General features: G+C 42.5%; 1 long non-coding RNA gene across 1 annotated transcript; it reads left to right on the forward strand.

Moving 5' to 3' along the window:
* Positions 1-227: 227 nt before the first annotated feature.
* On the forward strand, positions 228-14929 carry LOC309387709. The gene is made up of 3 exons (XR_014174646.1): positions 228-315; positions 13801-13900; positions 14648-14929. It is a non-coding gene; the product is annotated as an uncharacterized lncRNA (long non-coding RNA).
* Positions 14930-15588: the final 659 nt, after the last annotated feature.

A 15588-nucleotide genomic window follows, 5' to 3' on the forward strand; every position in this document is an offset into this window, starting at 1 on the left:
GTAGAATCCCCAAAGTGTATGGTAGTGATTTAAAGGAATACGCTAGGCTGGTTTAGCTAATCACTGCCATGTTTGTGCTTTCTTGTTCTTCTAGTGATTGTCTGCGGTTTGGCCGGCTAGGAGATATCTCTGTGGAAGATGAACAAATATCTTCTTACATCACCCTTTCACGTATTGCTTATTTATGATAGTTGAGTTCTTTTTCTTTTCTTTTCTGTGGGTAAACCAATGAAGTGGAGAGTTGGAAGCAGCATTTTGAGGGCCAATGGAATCTTCATGAACATCCCCACATTCTTAAGAAGTTCCACTGAATAGGTAAGAAGCTATCCTGTATCAGAACAGTTGATTAATTGACTCCATGATCAAGTCTGTCTTGATCATGTGATCAAAGGCAAAATTTTCATGTTTTTGCCTTTGCAAAACAGGATCCTATTTCTCTCTCTTATCCACGGGGAAAGTGAGAATTTATTTTAAATTTCTCTTCTTCTTTTTTAGCTTATTTTATTAATGGTAACCATCAGTAAACCGTGGGACTTCTGCTGACATTGCTTGTGCTCATAGACAACTATTTGCCATTTTGAAGCCTTCCTAGATTCCTACACTTACAATCATGGGCCAATCTGAACACAGAAACTCAGGGAGGATATTGCTGTATGGAGATATGATTGCACAATGTCAGGACATTCATACAGACATCCTTTTGCTACTTGATAACTATACAAACACAAGAACACTATAGTTCACTCATTAAAAGTTCACTGAAATTTTCTTGTGGTTTGAAATACAAATTCTCTAGAAACTCCTCTCTCTCTAAACTGAATAAAAATTGGTAGGAAAAACAATGCAACTTTTTTCCCCTACTTACTACTACCTCTGAAATACCAGCAAGATGATTGAGAGTTGAAAGAAAGGAGGTGTTTATTGTTCAGGTAATTTAAGATTGAGCTGGAAAAGTGCTTCAAAAGTCACCATGTTTATATTTTTGCCTAAGGAATATGCTTCTCCAATTGTTGGCTGAACTATGCCTTCATAGGCCAGTCCAAACTGTGCACATGTAGTCAGAACTGAAGAAGCTTCTTGGATGAGAAGCAAAGGGTCTTCAAGGAAAAGCAAAGTCCAGTTGCCTTTTGGGACAACTATGACCTGGATGACTGAGAATCTCCATAGACATGCACATCCAATTATTTTACACAGTCATTTGTTGCATGACCTTTGAGAAACGTATATTGTAATGCAGGTTTTTATTACGCTTATAAAGCTCTGGGTTTGTTTCTTGACCCGTCTGCAAGATCGCTATATAGATTTGTCACTGAATAGACATCTAAAACCTTTTTAAAAAGATCAAGAGTCCACAAAGACAACCTTTGGGAGCACTAGCTCATGAAATTAGGAACAGATTTAACTAAATAAATGAGACATCACACAGGTGTTGGAGACTCAAAAGGGAGTATAACATTGCCTTAAGTGAAAAATGTTAACTTCTAACCCGAATTAATGATGCTGGTAATAAAGACCTACCATGCATATCTATGATTTAGTTCTTACAAGATTTAAAACAATTAACATCAAAGCTATATTTGAGGCTACTAAATTCAGTAATCAAACATTACCATAATGCACACACCACACTGAATTAGGAAACTCAGCAAAGTTGAAACTAAAAGCCTCTCAAATGGTTTATGGAACATCTGCAGGAGAACATCTTGGGTTCTATCTCATTTTTATCCTTCTCTTTAAAAAAAATCGGAGAATGTACTTCCAAGCCAAATCCACCAATTCCATGCTGATGTCACTCAGCAAGAGTGCATAGCATCCCCATTTCTGTAACCATATATGGGCCCAGACATCAGCTTGGAGTGGGAAACCATGGTATTTTATGGCTGAGAGTCATAACGTCCAGCACTGGTTGTTCCCAGGAGACACAATCCCGTTTGACAAGACGAAGGAAAGGATAGGATGTCTGGATCCGATCCAAGTAGGGCTTTCAGACTGATGTAGATGCTTAGCGATGTCACTCACCATCTAAGACTTCTCACATTGAAAGTAGTTCTTTCTTCTCAATGTTGCTCATTTTCACATTTGCTCAAATGTTTCTTCTGCCCAGGTACTTTGCAGATGTCCTCTGTCATTTGGAAACCAAACTCACTTTCTGTGCTGAGGAGCAGAACGAACAATGGGCTGTTTTTCGTTTTCTTTTTGAGGGGTGGGTGGGTTGCAAAACTACCATACATTCTCAGCTTATCTCCTGAGCCCAGGAAATCCCCAAGGAATTTAATAAGAGACAGTTACCATCAAGCATAATCAAGGCATCATATTCTATCAAGAATTTAAAAAAAAATCCGTCTTCCTTACTTTTTGTCTTGTCTCTCCTTTTAGTACAGATAGTCCCTGACTTACAATCATCCATTTAGAGCAGTGTTTCTCAAACTTGGCGACTTGAAGTCCTGTGGACTTCAACTCCCAGAATTCCCCAGCCAGCTATGCTGGCTGGGGGATTCTGGGAGTTGAAGTCCACAGGACTTCAAGTCGCCAAGTTTGAGAAACACTGATTTAGAGACTGTTCGAAGTTACAACTGCATTTTAAAAAGTGACATGACTGTTTTTCACGTGACTGTTGCATGTCACAGGTTCCAAGTTCAGACACTTGGCAATTGGCATGTATTTAGGATGTTTGAAATGTCCCGTGGTATTGTGATCCCCTTTTGCGACCTTCTGACAAGCAAAGTCAATGGGAAATCCAGATTCACTTAATATCCATGTTATTAACTGAACAACTACATTGATTACAGTAAGAGCCAAGGTGGCACAGTGGTTAGAGTGCAGTGCTACAGGCCTCCTGGCTGCCTGCAATTTGGCAGTTTGAATCTCGCCAGGTTCAAGGTTGACTCAGCCTTCCATCCTTCCAAGGTGGGTAAAATGAGGACCCAGATGGTTGGGGGCAACAGGCTGACTCTGTAAACCGCTTAGAGAGGGCTCTAAAGCACCGTGAAGCGGTATATAAATCTAAGTGCTATCGCTATTCACTTGACAACTGTGGCAATGGGAATTTGGAGCTCAATTGTGGTTTTAAGTCAAGGACCACTATGCTGTTGAATGTGGGCATTGTGCATGTGGTCTTACATTCACCTCCCTGACCACCATTTGAGAATTGAACTGTGTGTTGTGGAGGTGGGCCAAGGGAAGGCATTCCACCTGCCTCAATGCTGATGGAGCAGTTGGATCTCTTGGACCCAATTGAAGGTCACCATCCCTGATCTAGTTACTCAGAAGGAAGAGTTGTTAACCTGGAGGAAACAAATAACAGCAACTGTGTTTATAAGCTGGTAGTTGGCAGCCACCCTGTCTTTGTAAATTGGTGGCCATCCTAGTGCTGGTCTCCACCCCATAATATCTCCGTGGAGATTCATCTCCATTGATGTCTTGTAAATGCAAAGCACCTTTGCCAGAATGTTTAAAGCGTTGCCCAATGCCTTGGGCTTCTTTGCAACCAAAAGCATTTTAGACAAATTTTAAATGAGTACATAATCTCCACGGCATTTGCAGCATACGGTATAATGAGAAAGGATAAACACTGGCAATCAGCTCCTAAGGAAAGCACTGACTGGGTTTCTCCCATTTCATTCTGTTACATGCTGCAGTCACTGTATGATTTTATAAATGTCACACAAACTTCGCAGGCTTAGCTAAGAATCCAGGAAACAGCCTGATCCAGAATACTTGACTCTTGACCATGAACATGGGCTAGTGACCCAGACACGAAACCTTACCAGACAAGGACTTCCTTCCATCTGTCATTGTTCTGATGTCATAATGTTTGTTATGCTGAATCATAACTGCACAAATATGACACATTGGTGTCTCATCAATCAGTAATTGGTCTCCTGCTGACTTGAATTGGAATATGTGAGCTACTTCCCTAGAAAGCTGTTAGTGGAAGGATAGGACTTCTTTGTCATATCTGGTTTGTGGTGAGAGTTTCCTGCAAGTAAGTCATCACCTGTAGTCACAGAGATGGGAATAAATGTATGTGTTTATCTTTTATCTTACGGTGAAGCAAATGCTGCTCTCCTTCCTTATTTCTTAGTATGAGATCATCTAAGACACAGGGTGACTTTTAGCAACCTTCCCTATCCTGGTGTTTCAGTGCAGCCCTGAAAATTCCCAGCTATTTTGCAAGATTAGCAGAGAATTCTGAGAGATGCCATCACTAAAAAAAAAATCTGGGTGACATCAGCTTCTGGCAGACTTGCTTTATAGTCATGGCAGATGAGCTTGTGGTTCTTCTGAGATATGGCATTGGCTGTATATGATTCCTTCAAATTTTTTCTATATCTCAATCCACTGCCAGAGTGGATTGGCAGACTATCAAGTCTATCAGAGCAGCTGGGCATCTGCTATTTTGAAGTGCTATTTTCATTGAGAATCATATGGCGATTCCATTGTTTCTAAAAATACCAGTTAAGGACTAGTTACTCTGAATGAGATACACAGAACTCCTTTAGAGAACCCTGATTGGCTAGCATTGCAGGGGGTGTGGTCAACTACTGCAACGTTTCCCAATGTATGTTGGGAATGAAAGGGAGCGTGTCAGGTGACTAACCAAGATCATTTGTTCTGGGAAAGGATTGTTGGTGGAGGGTGCCACCAAAACTATATGTGTTCTCAAAGAAAAGACTATGTTAGAATAATATCAGGGAACAGCAGTGCTCTATATCAATGAGTTGCAGGAATGTGCCACGAACCTGAGCATCAAATTCAATCAGAATAGAGCTGGAAGGTACTTTGCAGGTCTTCTAGTCCAATCCCCTGCTCAAGCAGGAGACCCTACACCAGTGATGGCAAACCTTTTGTGGCTCGCATGCCAAAAGTGGAGGGAGCGCAGGGGGGTCATGCGTGGGCATGCCACACCCATAATGCTATGTGCACGACACCAGCGCATATGTACGCATGACCAGCACTCCCCCCCCCCATTTTTGATGTGATTTTTTTGCCCTCCCCAAGCTCCAAAGGCTTTATAGGAGCCTGGGGAGGGTGAAAACAGCCTCCCCGCCCTCCGGACGCCCTCTGGAGGCTTCAGGAAGTGACTTCCGGTTTGCTTGTAGGGTCGTTTTTTGCCCTCCGGAGCCTTCAGAGAAGCTTCCTGAAGGCTCCGGAGGGCTAAAACCAGCCCTACGAGCAAACCGGAAGTATGTTCCCGAACTTCTGGTTTGCCCAAAGGGCCGAAAAGTGGCCTCAAAAGAAGCCCGAAGTCAGCTGACCAGCACGCATATGTGCGCTGGTCAGCTGACAGGGAAACGCCTTGCGTGTCCTGACAAATGGCTCTGTGTGCCACTTGTGGCATGCATGCCATAGGTTCGCCATCACGGCCCTATACCATTTCAGAAAAGTGACTGCCCAGGCTCTTCTTAAAAACTTCCAGTGATAAAGCACCTACAACTTCTGAAGGCAAGGTGTTCCATTGATTAATTGTCCTCACTATTAGTAAGTTTCTCCTTAATTCTAGGTTGCTTCTCTCCTTGATTAGTTTCCATCGATTGTTTCTTCTCTTGCCTCCTGCTGCTTTGGAAAATAAGTTGACTTCCTCTCAAATATTGGAATACTGCTGTCATGTCATCCCTAGTCTTTGTTTTCTCTAGACTAGCCATACCTCTTTGCTACCTCTTGCCCTTGTCTGAGTTTACAGCTGGGCTGGGAAGAGGCACCACATACCTCATCTTCTTCATCCCTAGATAAGGACCTTTCCAGAGCAAAGGAGAGACAAAGCTGATGGAAAAGAAGATTTGGGACCATCCCATGCTTGGCTGAAGGAACAGCTACTCATCTGCCCACGGAAGTCATAACCAGGGAAGAAACTCCAGCAACTTATTACTGTTGGTGCAGAAACAGCCTGGAGCAGCATAAGAGAAATCTAGTCCTTTGCTTATTTAGCTTGCCCTGGGTAGCCTTTTCCTTTGAGATGGGTTAAGGCACGATATTCTGTTCCAAAAGGATTCATTTCTGGAAAGCCAATTATGGAGGGAGGAAATGTCTCTGAAGGCAGCCTGCCTCTCATCTTATGTAAAGGGCAACGGTGGGATTCAATTTTTTTTACTACCGGTTCTGTGGGCGTAGCTTGGCGGGTGTGACGTGACTTGGTGGGTGTGGCAGGGGAAGGATACTCTACAATCTCCATTCCCTCCCCACTCCAGGGGAAGATTACTGCAAAATTCCCATTCCCTCCCGATCAGCTAGGACTCGGGAGGCAGAGAATAGATGGGGGTAGGGCCAGTCAGAGGTGGTATTTACCAGTTCTCCAAACTACTCAAACCTTCTGCTACCGGTTCTCCAGAACTGGTCAGGACCTGCTGAATACCACCTCTGCTAAAGGGGCAAAGAGAAATAAGGCAATGCACTACAACTTTGGAGTTGAATCACCATTATCCAAAGAACTGAGGTCCCACAGAAACTTTGCAAGTGTCTTATGGGTACTCTCGCAAAATGATTGCTATGGTTGATGTGGCCAGCCACAAAATACTCACGCCAAATGGCAAGAAAAGCAGTGAGTAATTCTTAAGACAGGTTGATTTATAGTACGCTAGCTTCCCATCCTGGTTTGTGTGTGTGTGTGTGTGTGTGTGTAATTGAATGCTAAAGAAAAGACAGTATGGAAGAAAATGTGGCATGCACCTAAGCAAGGTCAAAATTGCAGTTCTGACAGTACAACTGAAGTCCTGCTCCTGTGCCTTTAAAGACCAAAAAGTTGTGCTTTCTATTACATAGTCATGACTACTATTCAAATAGTTTTAGCCCTCCTGTCGTAGACACCTTGGCATCTCTTGGCATCACTTTGGAAGTTGGGGCTTAGATTGTTTCAGGTTTAAGTCCTTCCTCAGCCATGAAAACCCAGTGCCTAATTCTAGGCATTTGCTATTTCTCTGCCTAACCTCCTTTACAGGACTGTTTTGGGGATATAGTTGGAGGAGACAGTGCCATGTATAAACCTTTTGAACTTCAGGAAGAAATTATGAAATTAATCAACACTATAAAATTAATGTTAGAAATTTTATTTAAAAATGGCTGCATGGTTTTTGGATGTAGTTTAAGTCTTTCATCAAGGGCAGCCAACAGTCTGGCTGTAATCAATCTCTGATATGTTGGTTGAAGGGTAACAGTTGTGAGATAGTTGGGGGGGGGAAGTCTACCAGAAGCTCCCTATTATTTCATGCTAGGTACACTGGTTCTCCATAAATGAACACAGTACTGTAAGAAATCAAATTATAATTTGGACCAGAGATGGTTCAGAGGTGGGTTGCTGCCAGTTTTTGCCTGGATTGGGTGAACTGGTAGTAGCAGCAGTGGGAGGCTCCCCCCCACCTGCCCAGACACTTCTGTGCATGCTCAGAAGCGTTGCACGCCCATGAGCAGAAGCACACCCGAACTAGTAGTAACAAAATTGGCAACCCACCACTGAGATGCTTCCAGGTAGATTCCTCTAGATCAGTGATGGCGAACCTTTTCGGCACCGAGTGCCCAAACCAGAATGTGTGCACATGTGCATGCCGAAGCACTGGAAACCCAAAGAACAGCTGGCTAGTGTGCATGCATGTGCCAGTCAGCTGGTCTTCGGGTTTTCCCTGCACAGGTGTGCTCAAAGACCAGCTGGCCAGGGCGCATGAGTGCACCGGAAACCAAAAAACAGCTGGTGATGGTGCGTGTGCCCATAGAGAGAGCTCTGAGTGCCACCTCTGGCACATGTGCCATAGGTTCACCATCACAGCTCTAGATGTTGCTAAATGCACAGACCTTTGGCATATTCTTCTCATGTAAAATCATGAATATTTCTGTTTTGGTCTTATTTAAGTTTTCAATACATGCGGGTAGCACCATATGCTAGATAAATAAATAACACAGAGGCTGCTGTTTTGGAAGCTACCTTCTTAGCCAAAAGTTCTTTGGCAGGTTAGCTTCAAAATGTTATTCCAAAAGCAAAAGGCTTGAAGAATAATTCTAAACAAAGCAATTATACTGGCATTTTGCCTTGTGATTTTGCAAAATGTGGATTGGAAAAGACTATTCAGCTATAGGGAACTTTTCTCAGCAGGGGCAGGAAGGTCCCCTTGCTGGTTAAGACCAGTGCTTGCTTTCATGCCTTGCTTGGTTCAACTTCTTAGAACCATGCAGCTAACTTCTAGAAAAGGAACTTTAGGGTAAAACAATTGGGCTATTCTTATATTTCTGTTTTATTTTTTACAATTGAATTTACATTCAATTACTTTAACAGCCAGTTTTATGCCCAGCCACTTGGTTAGTTTGCCACAGTACAACTAAATTGCTTTAAGTTATATGCACACACACAAAACACCAACTGCCATACTGCCCTGTCGTCTAGAGTTATTGCTGAACTCCTGCCAGGAACAAGGCGTGTCTAGTCTGGCTCTCAGCCTTTGAGTTCCTACTCCCAGGCTGCCTGCCGCCTGGCCTTCCCGTCAGTCGGTGCCCGAAGGCGATACATGCCTCCTATTTGTTGCTGGGTTTCACACAGCACCTCCTTGGTCCCCTCGGGGACTCTCTGCTGAACTGGTGGGTTCAGAAGATTGCTTGTTCAGGAGCCACCAAGTTCAGAAATAACTTTCAGGTACATTTGGGGGTGGGGAGGATCAGTTCCCAGCATTCTCCTTTACTGGAACTCATCCTGGGGCCTCCTTTCAAGATCAAGGAGTGAAAAGACCCAGCGGAGACTTCTCATTTTGGGAAGATAATTTAAGTCCTATTTAAATAGAGATGAAAGCCAAATCATTCTAGATTATAACAAACAGTTAAGACTCTAGAGCAATTAATCTCTAGTAAACCACCTCGGTCTCTACTTCGCCTGAAGTACCTCAGAAGGTGAGATCCATAGGACTGCATATAATCATGTTCTTCCTTCATGGCCCTCGTTTTCTATAATCATTCTGAGGTGAGAACAGATGAAAATGGTTAACCTAATCTCTAAAGTAAGGGTTTTGTGGTTAAAAAAATAAAGAACTCTACCCTCCAAAAAAGTCTACCCTGTCCCCACGTGTGAGGTCTTTCCTTCTTCCCTGCCTTCCCATTAAAATGATTCTTGGCCACAAAGAGTGGCCTATTGCAAGTAAACTTGGTTGAACTAAGGATGCCCTGCCATAATGAAAGTCCTCTAGTAAGGATTGATGACAAGGAATTGTGGAAGCTGTAAGAATGGACCATATGTCAATTTGCATGGTTAGCAGAAATCAGAGGTTAGTATCCATATAACTTGTCATTCCATAAAGCTTCACATACTTGTGCTTAGTGAAAATAGAGAAAGCATTGACTGTATTTTTCTTCCCAGCAGTACCACTTTTGTTCACAGAGGTTTAAAAAAAATGCTGTGTCACCCACATAAATTTTATATGCCTGTCCTGAGTCTTTTCAGTAGTACAGAACTCTCTTACAATTGCATTTATTAAATTAAATGCAACTCAGGCAGTCCTAATAATTCTTCCCACATCTCTGCCAGAGAAGAACTATTAGTAGTGAATTGAGTTAAGGAGTAATCATTGAGAGAAACACCAAATACTGGAAGTTTTTATAGTGCGGGCATCCTCTAACCACAAGGAGAAGTCTTTAGAGGACCTCCTTCCAGGGTGACCCACTGCCCCATAGTCTCCATAGGTGAGACCATTGTAAAACCATTGTTTAGAACCATTCTAGAATAGTTGGTTGCTGGGAAAAACTTCAGTTGGGATGACTGACCACCTGGAGCAGATACTTGTAGCCTAGAAGATCACAACAGCTTCTGAAAAGCGAGTCCCACGTTCAGGTCCACTTTTGAGAGAATTGTGTATGTATATAGGTACGAATTTTGAAGAAAATCCCTACTGTAGCAAGCAGCTCTGTGTTTTCACTGAAAAATCCACACTGCAAAGAAAAATGTAGTACTTTTGAGAAAATAGCATCATGTAAACAGCTGGAGCTTCCTGCCAATCTTATGACATAGAAGTGATAAAAACAGTTGAAGGGAAGTCCGAGTTGGTCCCTCCACTCTGCCCCACATTTAGAGCAGTTTGCTGATCTACGTTGAAAAGTGAAATCTAGCTCAGATTTTGGCTTAGCTCACTATCTTGAAATGGTAGTTTTGGTTCTATTGCTCACCTGTTCTACCTAAGCTTGGGTAAGAATGTAAATGCAAGCACTTTGGTGTTGATGGCATCTATCCAACTTGAAAGGGAATTGGGGGGGGGATAGAAAGACCTCCTTGTAATGGAAATCAGTTTCACATTACTCCTCTAAGACATGGATCCCCTTTTAAAGAACTTTGGGTGGTCTTCTCAACTAGTCATTGAAAAACCTAGATGCTAATCTTGCTACTTTCAGTTGCCTTTGCCTTCAAAGGTTGCAGAAAACCAGAATGGACTTTGAAGTTTCTCCCTCACACATGTGAACATTTATCAAAGTATCTTTCAAAGACTAAATGAGTTATGTTTCAGAAAGTCAAGTGTGAGCTCCAGTGTGCCAAAAATTTATTGGTGTTTCCAAGCTTCCTGCAGTGCACACGTATGTAAAGCAAAATTAGAACCATCTTGCTGACAGATATTTCCTCAAAGTCAATTTATATCAAGTGTGTTTCCGTGCCTAATATTTTAGAGACATTAGCATCCTATTTTTATTTCTGATAGCAATGTAAAAGTTTTGAATATCTCCTCTTTTGTCATTTAACCAAGGTCTAAGATTTTATTTGATTTTGTATTCTGGCATAAAAAGACATTTATTTTGAAAAGCCCCAAGAATCTTTGTTGATGGCAGGAAAAACATACATACATACATACATACATACATACATACATACATACATACATACATACACGGATTCCAGGATTTCCCCATTATAATAAGATAATTAAACTACTGGGAATAAGTAGATTTAACGCCCCATTCCCTGACTCATCAAATTACCTTCTTTTCCCATGCCAGTAAACTCTGATCTTTTTTGCACTTAAATCATACTGTAAGACCTGAATGGGTTTAATTGATTCCTAATAGAGTAATTGTTGACAATTCAGGATGTCTTATAGCCAAGCTCTATCTAGCACAACATGGAGTAGCAGGAGAAATCAGATTTTGTGCTGAACTTACAAAGAGCTATACCTTCTCTCACATCTTTCTCATTTGGGCCATACAGACCCCAATAGAATGCCACATCAGCTTCTCTTGCCAGTATAAAACTGGAAAAGCCCCGGCAGCGCAGTAGTTAAAGTGCAATATTGCAGACAAACTCTTCCTGAGTTTGATCCTGACAAGGCTCAAGATTAACTCAGTCTTCCATCCTTCAAGGGTTGGTAAAATGAAGACCCAGATTGTTCAGGGCAATTTTCTGACTCTGTAAACCGCTTAGGGAATGTGGTAAGGCACAATGGAGCAGTATATAAGTTTAAGAGTCATTGTTAAGTGCTATAAAACATCTTTGGTATTAAAAGCAGATTGTGCCCTACATAAGTTAAAGCAATGGGTTGGTGGAACTTGGCCAAAAGTTGGTGCTCAACCTATACAAATGGAGGATCTTATCAATAGGATTCAATAGAGTCCATTGTCATTTGATTACTTTCTTCCTCCGGGTTTTTTTTTTCTTCATTTATTAGATTTTTTTTATTGCACAAATATCATTTTATAAGTAACTCAAGTTGGCAAACTTATCTAATACTCCTGCTGCTGCCTATTTTTCCCTCAACAACAATCCTGTGAGATGAGCTGGACTGGGAGAGAGTGACAATTGCCAGTATAAAACTGGGCAATTATATATATGCTGGTCTTGTTGTATTCGGGTCTTTTCCCATGTTTACATGGGAAAAGACCCAAATACAACAAGACCAGCATACCTACACCCGTGAAAATCTACAAAAACATATACATACATACATACATACATACATACATACATACATACATACATAAATGTAAAGGTTCCCCTGCACATGCATGCTAGTCATTCCCGACTCTAGGGGGTGGTGCTCATCTCCATTTCAAAGCCGAAGAGCCAGTGCTGTCTGAAGACATCTCTGTGGTCATGTGGCCGGCATAACTAAACACCGAAGGCATACAGAGCACTGTTACCTTCCCACCAAGGTGGTCCCTATTTTTCTACTTGCATTTTTTACGTACTTTCGCGCTGCTAGATTGGCAGGAGCTGGAGCAAGTAACGGGAGCTCACCCCGTTACACAGTGCTAGGAATTCGAACCGCCGAACTGCCCTCCTTTCTGATCGACAAGCTCAGCATCAAACCCAACTGGGGATTGAAAAGATTCTATACACTGAGAATTTTCTAAAAAGAAAAGAAGGGGGGGAGAACAAGCACATTGATAATTCTCCCCAAATCCCTTGATTATATGAAGGCCAGATATGCTACTGGAGAGTTGTAACACTGAGTCCATGTCAGGTTAAAAGAATTATTTTTCACAATTTGGTCTGTAAGCAAGAAAGGTATTCAGTGCCTGAGGATGGAACACTAGGCCAAAAACAAACATTAAGCTATGTTATGATGTAGCACCTATGTAAACCAAATTAATATGTGAATCAAATTAATACATAAGAGAAGAGCCCACCAATAAATAAACTGTAGTATCTCCATAGAAGTTTGAACAGAGCCATGGTAAACAGCTTACAGCTTTGGGGAAAGGTGCATATTTATACCAGTATAGACAAACTATTTTGTGTTAGAAAATCCTTGTGAAAATGCCATACTATATCTACTATTGTGGATAATTCTCTTTATGATATAATATCAGTTTTTTCCCTCATGAGAGAAAGTTCTACAGAACTTATGAGTTAGAGCGCATGGAGATGTCTATGGAGATTCTCAGTCATCCAGGTCATGGTTGTCCCAAAGGTGCTTTTTCAAGAGGCAACTGGACTTTCTGGCCTTACTGTGAAGATATTTCTCTTCTCATCCAAGAAGCTTCTTCAGCTGATCTGAAGCTGAATAAGCTTCTTGGATGAGAAGTAAAACATCTTCGCGGAAAAGTCAGAAAGTCCAGTTGGCCTCTTGAAAAAGCACCTTTGGGACGACTGCATGGAGATTTTTGTTCCACCTAGCAAAGCATGTAACCACAACCTTTCCTGACCAGGGTCCTTGGGCTACAGCTCCTATAAATCTCATCCATAACAGGAGTTGTTCTCCAAGATATTTGGAGGAACTCAGACTGGAGAAGATTGCTTAGACACATGGCCTTTTGTGTTTTCAGAACATTCTCTCCCAGCCTCTGCTACCCAAGATCCCCTTAAAGCTGAAATGGCCAAAATAGAACCTTCTGTTTGAGAAACACAGATTCTGCAATGGAGCTCCTTGACCCTTTCCCACAAAAAAAGAAATTTCATGTAACTCAATTTTTAAAACTATGCAACTGGCACACAGTTTAGGCCTGGTGTGTGTTCTGCATGAAAGGACTTCTTAAGAATCACCCATCGTGCATTACTGAAATAGCTTTACGACAGAAAGCTGAGGCTGGTGGATTAAGCATGCTTTCAAAACCCAGTGGTTGATTTTCATTAACCAGCAAGCCCCAGATATAGGATTTGGGGGTGGGGAGCTTCAGGCCTGATATCCAACCCATGGCTTCTCTCCCGTTGCCTCTAATCAGCAGCACAAAGTCGCCCTTTTGGAGCAATTGATCGGTTGCCAGTTTTAGGGCCCTGGCAAATCTCCAGCTTCACCGTCCCCTAGGGCTAGCCTTCTTAATCACTCAGGGGTTGTATTACTAGAATTTAATATCAATGGGAACATCCTTGTGATTAATATTAACCAGATGCTTTATGCTTCAATTCTAAAGCTTGATGAATCAGCATGCAGGTGCCCAGGCAAACGAGATCTGCTGGAAGCTCTCCTGGTTCAGTGTAGTGTTACTTTGCCATTATATTGGCAGGTTATAGGTAAGTAGATTCAGTCAGAGTGCTAATGTGCTGAGATCCTCTGAAGTTAAGCTACATAGCTTAACTCAAACTTTTTTGGGAGGTGGGGGGACGGGTTAAAGTGTTTGCTAAGTTTTGACATGCTTCCTTTTACTACCATCCAGGGGTGGGCTTCAAAAATTTCAGCAACAGGTCATCTGCCTGGTTGCTGGGTGGGCGTGATCATGGTGGGTGTCGCCTGGTCGGCCTCCTGCACCGCACCGGGGGGCATTTTTGCCATCCCCGGGCTCCCAAGGCTTTCCTTGAGTCTCCAGGAGGACGGAAATGACCTCCCCAGGCTTCAGAGGCCTTCCGAACTTCCCATAGGCCCATGTTTTACCCTACCCGAGCCTCTGCGTGTGCCCTGCACTTATCTGCATCCAAAACAGGCCACATGGGGACTCCTGGGATGGGCAGGGTGGGGTGGGCGTGGCCAGCCGGAGTGGGATTTGGGGGTTATCTGAACTGCACATAATCTTAGCTAGAGTTTCTCCCAAACCCCTTGCTACCATCACCTCCACACTCAACTCTTGCAGAATTAATTTCCTGACCACCCTTCTCTTCATATTATGTACAATATTTTGTTACTTGCATTTCTAGACCAATTCAAATACTTTCAGCTTCTAGAGAGGAAACGTTTATTCGGGCACGACAGTCAGGCTCACAAGGGAATCCTGTGCCACGCTCTTATTTTTTTATTTTTTTTTATTTTTGGGGCTGAGCTTACAGAGTTGATGCAATTGCTCATGAGCCATTTCACCTACAGCAAGAAGTGAAAGCATGCAACAACTACACCCAGAAAGTGATCACAGAGCACCCTGCAGGAGTTTACTTTTCAAAGGCGGAGGAAAAAAGAGAGAGAGATCAAAACCCAAGGAAGATTTGTTTAAAAAAAAAAGCCTGACAATTTCAACAGTTTCTATGAGCCTATGTATAAGATTAAGGTTGGACTTATCCTAAGAAAATATTTTTTCATAATCATCAACACCATTGTTACTATTTTTTTTTAAAAAAGCAGCACATTAAAATCAAGAAAATCAAATAGCTCATGGCCCTATTGCTTGTATACCTTGCAAGCAAAAGAGATTGTAGTAAACAGCTTATCTTAATAAAATAGCTGAAACACTAGAGCAGGAATGGCAAACTCAATTTCATTGAGGGCCACATCAGGGTTGTGTTTGACCTCGGGGCGGGGGGGAGGCATGGCCAGGTGGGTGTGGCCAGGGTAGATGTGGTCAGATTGACATCACTTGTGTCAGGGGCATCTGTGGTGGCCAAGTGCTAAGGCAAGATTTCCTTCAGACCCTCCCTCCCTCCCTCCCTCTCATTATAATCTCCTTCCTTCCTTCCTTCCCTTCCCTTCCTTCCTTCCTTCCTGCCCCCCACCCAAGCTCCATTTTCTCTGGCATACGCACTGTGGGCCGGTCCTTTGTTGTTTCCTAGGTGGCCCTGTGGGCCAAATCTAAACACCCAAGTTTTACACTCCTGCTCTAGAGGATACAGTAACAAGAGCAGGATTCCTAATCATTGCTGTTTAGGTAAAATCAAACACAGGTAACAGAAAAGCAGTACGTTCCCAATATCATACCAGAAAGCATTCAGGCAGTGAAGCTGGCATTTTAATAGTTAAGCCCAGGTGACATATTTCCACTGGTTTGTGGTGACTCATA

Source organism: Natrix helvetica, assembly GCF_964273705.1.
Source record: "Natrix helvetica genome assembly, chromosome: 2".
Lineage (NCBI taxonomy): Eukaryota > Metazoa > Chordata > Lepidosauria > Squamata > Natricidae > Natrix > Natrix helvetica.